Source organism: Aulonocara sp. 'chitande type north' Nkhata Bay, linkage group LG17 (assembly GCF_057382095.1).
Source record: "Aulonocara sp. 'chitande type north' Nkhata Bay isolate Kocher_YH1m ecotype deep benthic linkage group LG17, A_spYH_male_GT1.1, whole genome shotgun sequence".
Taxonomy (NCBI): Eukaryota; Metazoa; Chordata; class Actinopteri; order Cichliformes; family Cichlidae; genus Aulonocara; species Aulonocara sp. 'chitande type north' Nkhata Bay.
The window spans coordinates 39774750-39780749 of record NC_141360.1 but is presented as its reverse complement, the minus strand read 5'-3'; positions in this window follow the sequence as shown (position 1 = coordinate 39780749).

Genomic DNA, 6000 nt, shown 5'->3' with positions numbered 1-6000 from the left:
TAGGGCACAAGCATCGAAGGCGTTGGAAAGGGAGGGGGATGAGTGAGTGCTTATCAGTGTAAGTGTGTGTGTGTGCGTGTCCATAGTTTAGCTGAGACAGTGTCCTTCGGCCTATCAGGCTAAGTAAACAGTCCTCCAGCCAATCCAGGTGTCCTTCATGGGGCGGGAAGAATAGTCATCACACAGTCGTTATCAGGGAGTTGTTTTGGTGGGCTCCAGCCTTGGGCCTGCAGCTGGGGCCGTGGTGTCCAAATGTTGAATATTGTTGATTTCTCCTTTGTGAGCAGCTCGAATTCTAGCACTCCGAGGCTGGTCTCTCGATCTCCCGTTGAAGAGCTGCGAGCCTCCCCATGATGGTATCAAACTTCTGTTCCGTGGTGTTGTCAGTCTTTTGATTCTGAGACCTCACAACTGCAGTGATCCGTTCCGCGATGTTTTCCAACTGTCGCTCAAGGGTCTCATTTTGAGCAGGCCTCTCTCTGTTTCCCCTCATACGCTCAAGGGTGTCATTTTGAGCAGGCCTCTCTCTGATGTTTCCCCTCATACGCTCAATGGTGTTGTTTTGAGCCTTCACAGCAGCTGTAAGCGTCTCCAAGGTGTTGACCATATTACGTTCGTTGTGAGAGGTCGCACCTCGTCCCGTCGCTTCGAATCCAGCGGGCAGCCTTGTGGGGGTTTGAACAGCCGGTTCCGCTTTCTTATTTCTCTGATAAACCAGGGCTAAGCCAACGCCGATCAGCATGAACCCTGTTATCATGGTTCCGAATAGGTAGATATCTTCAGCGTCCTCGATCGACAGTCCCGCCAGGCACACGGTCCTCCAGTTCTGCCACCCCTCCATCGTGTAACCGGCAGGGAAAGTCCCTCCAGGGCACTCAGGCTCTCCCGAGCCCCGACTTCTCGTTGAGAAAAGGGTGTCAATAGCACTCAGAGACCAGTTGATCAAATCCATAATTCTCTTTTAGGTTTAGAGAACGACAGTGAGAGACTGTTCCAGGGAAAGTAAATTCACACAAGACAAGACAAGGACATAGAGGCGAAGCAGGGAAGATAAGGGTGAGGAGGAGAGGAGAAAGTGCGACCGCCTTCGCTGAGAGCTCAAGAAGGGGTCACAGATCCAATTATTCTTTGGAATCTTGCACCAGGAAATATCTCTGGAAATGTTTCTGAAGGGCAGACATGTGTTCTCTGATGCATGGGATCACTGTATTCCGCAGCCTGCGGTCTCCAATGAATGATTTTGAATTCTCAAATTAGTCCACGTTTCCATCTTTCACTCGCTGCTTCCACATTTGCATCTGCAAATTTAGTTCATTGAGTTTCAGGAACATGTCACTGAGGTATGCCAGTTTCATGAGAAAGTTGTTGCAGTTAAATTTGTTGGTAAGATCACTGCCCTCTTCCCTCAAAAAAAAGATGCGGATCTCATCTCGCAGTTCAGAGACCCTGGATAGCACCTTCCCACGTGACAGCTATCGGGACTCGCTGTGATACAAAACGGCTGTGTGGTCGGAGCCCATTTCTTCACACAGTGCTGAAAAAATCCGGGCTTTCACAGGTCGTGTTTTGATGTAGTTGACTGTGGCGATGACATCAGTCATTACGTTACTGAGCTCAGGACTCAGCTGTTTAGACACCAGTGCTTCGCGGTGTATCATATAGTGCGTCCTCTGCACATTGGGGTAGACGCGCTTGATGAGCGCTTGCTGCCCTCCTGGTTTCCCAGCCATAGCCTGCGCCCCATTTGTGCAAATCCCGACACAGTCCTCCCATTTCAGCTCGACCTCTTTCAAGTAAGAATCTATGATTTTAAACAGTTCTTCTGCAGTTGCTCTGGCAGGAACTTGTTTGCAGAAAAGTAATTCCTCCCTCATCTCCATCAAGGAATCTGACATACGTTATCAATAAGCAGTCTTTTTTAATATCAGTGGCTTCATCCATCTACAGAGAAAAGCAGCTGTCACGCACCTTATCCTCTATGTCCTTTGACATATCATAAATGCGCCTGCCGATGGTATTATTGGACGAGGAATATCCCGTTATACCCTGTTTGCTGGCTGCTGCATCGTCAGTCATAGTTGAAACCATATCCATAGCACAGGGAAGTATTAATTCCTCTGCAATCGTGTGCGGCTTTTTACACTGAGCCACTCGGTAGGCAACTTTATAGGAGCTGAGGAGAGCATTTGCCGAAACAGATGCAGCTTTAGTAAAGAGACACTGTTGACCACAACATTTAGAAGTTTTTGTCTGAAAAAGTCCACTGATTTGTCTTTGTGCTCTGGATGTTTTGTCTCTAAGTGGCGTCTTAGCTTGTTGGGCTTTAAACTGTCTCAAGCTAGCACTTTAAGACAGACAACACACTGCGGCCTCTCCTCATTACCCACCGCTGTGCAGGTGAAGCCAAGCGCAAGATATGCTTCATCATATTTTCTGCTTTTTGCTTTGGAAGGAAGTGGGTTTGTACGCATATTTGGTGATGCTTCATCTTCTGCTTTTTGTTTGTGTCAAAAACCTGTCCATTATGCTAGCAGGTTCTGTTAGTTCAACATCAGTCATTTCCCATCTTTGTTTGTATGTCACCAACTGTAGATAAACGTTCCCTGTCAGTAAATTCGGTGCCTGCACTTGGGTCCTTTCTCTCATCACTCCACACGTCTGCCGTTGCAGCCCTGACAGAAATAGTCACGTCACTTTGGGCATGTCTTTTTTTCAACAGGAACCTCAGAAATAAAAAGTGCAATATTGTAACTGCTTTTTAAAAATCTGTTCCTAATTTGGAAATATATTTAATTTACAAGTTTTAGAGGGTTCTTTCAACAGTATATATCCAAGATAAATGATCACAATTATAATATTTCTTACTGCCTCAAAATCAAATTGAATCAAATCAAATCAGGACCTTGTGAATCAGAATTGAACGAGTTGTAGAAATCTGTGACAATACCAGCCCTAATTAGAAAGTCCACTACACAGACTCGGTGGCACAATGCTGCAAAGGAATGCAATCTAGCTAACAGTGGGACATGGAGAATGACAGCAGGTTTTCTAGACCAAGACAACTTTGTTCACCCATCCTTGGTTCCTGAAGTGGTTCCAACAACAGTTATTTACATCTACATCTATGTTATCACCATATTAAAATAATAAGATAAACATGTGATTTCTTGTTCATGGATTTTCACCTGTCAGGGTCAAGGAATGTAGCCTCTGCTATATTCGAGGGAGTACTGTAGTTACTTTCAGGTGGACTCTTGCCCCAAGGGTTCACCAGATCAGGTAGCTGTGCATGTTTTATTTGGCAGAGTTTATGCTGGACAGAGATGGGCAGTAACGCGTTACTTGTAACTCGTTACTGTAATCCGATTGCTTTTTTCAAGTAACAAGTAAAGTAAGGGATTACTATTGCAAAAACGGTAATTAGATTACCGTTACTTTCCCGTAGGAACGCTGCGTTACTGCGTTACTAAAACCGTGATTTTTTTTTTTTTTTTGCGAGAATGTCTCATGACAGTGACGTAAGCAAGTGCAACGTTTGTGGCAACAGCTGTGTGCAGATCAACAATGGATCATATATCGAGTGCGGGAGAGAGTATGAGCGTGCAGCGTTTAAAGTGTGGAAGTACTGACCTTATTTTGAGTTTGATTCCATAAAAAGTGACAAAAACATTAGTGTCCGTTGTGCGTGGGAAGAAAACTTCTTTTTACAGCGAAAAAACCCCTAAACTTCCAAGCAAACACCGAGTGCGCAACGACGTAATGGGAAACACACAGAGAAACTCGCAGATTTTTCCACTGACCGCTGCGGCACACCTGCACAAGGGTAAACCTCCGCCTACCCCACTCCTGCTTTACAGGTGAAAATAGAGCAACAGGGCCGCTGAGTCTTTGACTTTATTTATTTTCTGCTATGTTTTACTTGCATCTATTTGAAAGAGTGAGTGTAAACACACACACACAAAAAAAATTATGTGCTGGAATGTGCAGAAAATAGGTTTAAATATTAAACTAATTTCTTCCAGTCAGAGAATGTTGCATGTAATTTAATTTTTGCTTGATGCATAAAGTTAAAAGATTAAAACTAATAAACAAGTTTTAAAAAGAGACTTTTCCATTTGATTATATTTTGTATGATGGATTATGCAGAAAAAGTAGAATTGGGCTGAAAGATCTATCGCTTTATCACCTCTTCAGGTTGTAAATCGTGTTTTTAAAAAGTAACTAAGTAATTAATTACTTTTGAAAATAAGTAATCAGTAAAGTAACGGGATTACTTTTTGGGGGAAGTAATCAGTAATTAGTTACTGATTACTTTTTTCAAGTAACTTGACCAACACTGATGCTGGATGCTCTTCTGAAGTCCAAAAATAGAATTTGTGTCGCCGTCTAGAATCACACCAGCAGCCTTTCACTTGTCAAGTACAAGTTCAAAAAACTAAATTATACAGCCCACAAAATAAAAAAGAATTAGTTGATAATTAAAAGTATATCTTTAGCTTAAGTCAGCTTCCTCAGCATGTTATTTTCAGGGTCAGGAATCTATATATCCCTGATCAAAGGAGGTTGGTTCAAGCCCTGACTGGGGCCTTTGAAAGTAGAGTTTCCCGTTCTCCCTGTGCCATGGGTTTCCTCTGAATACTTCAGCTTCCTCCCACACTCAGCTGACATGCAGGTTAGGTTATCTGGTTATATGGAAAAACTTGCTGTAGGTGACAGGTAGACAAAGTCCTCAAAGCGTATAAAATAAGTCCTAGTTCGTCAAAAATTAAATCTGACACCAGCCTTTAATATGCTGAGGAAGTTAGTTGGACCTTAAAAGTGTGCTTATGTAATAAAAAGCAGAGATTCCGCAATTCCGCCTGATCCGTTGAGGCTAATGCTGAATGTAAAGTTTAAATTCTGTGTAACCTTAACTTAGCATTTTTATGTCACACGGCTTTACAAAAAACCCCACAAACTACTGTGTGTCTCTGAATCTGTTAAAGCCTGTGAAAAATCTCAATCACTATTTTCCTTCAAGAAAATAAGAAAGCCTTCTGACACAAGAGAACTATGATTTATATGTTTTATAGATGAGTACAATTTGCAGCAATTACAGGACATTCTTGATGTCACGTTTTCGGTCTGTTGCTCATTAAATGCTAGTGGGACTAATTCAGCGTTTCATACTGATCTATTATTAACTGCTAAAGATGGTTCAGTCTTTGTTCTGCTTGAATTAATCTTATAGTGTTTGTCAGAATCACTTACTACTTCCATTACCTCGCTTTGCAAAGTGCTCAGCCTCAGAGAAACCGGTTTAGACTGCTTTAGATCGTACTTGTTAAACAGAAAACCTCCAATGCTTCGTCATCATGAGCCTCTGTGGGCTCTATGCATGGTGCCATATTCCTGATTTACATGCCTTAATCAAGACTGACATGCAGATGACACCTCGATTTATTTCCCTTTAAACAGACAGAAAAAAAAAAAAAAACCTCTCTTGCTCTAGTTAGAAGAGAATAAAAATTGAATATAATTTGGTTTGTCTTTCTAAAATTCACAATAAAGAATAGCCTTGTTTCTCTATCCAAAAATCTAAGTATGCTGTGTGACCTAAGTGCTGTTTAGACAAACAAGTATTTAATTACTGGATTACTACAAGCCAGAGTGCTGTAATATGAACTTCTAATCAAACCAGTTTTTCCAGCTTGCAAGGCACGTTTCTTTTAATGCTGCTATGCTAAAGGATAGTGTGGTGACCCACTAGAGGGCTACCATCACACCCAAGCTTGGAGGAGGGCGTCAGGTTTATATTGTTGGATTATATATTTCTGAGCATAAATGACAACCATATATGCTTAGAGGTATATAATTGATTGCATATTGATAGGATGTTTGATCCTTAATAGTCTGCAAAGACTCTGTGTGCATTCCAGAGCACTCTGACACACACACACTCCCTGAAGCTATGTTTGTCTTAAGCTCTTTGTCAATGCGATTCATCAAACTCATTATCAG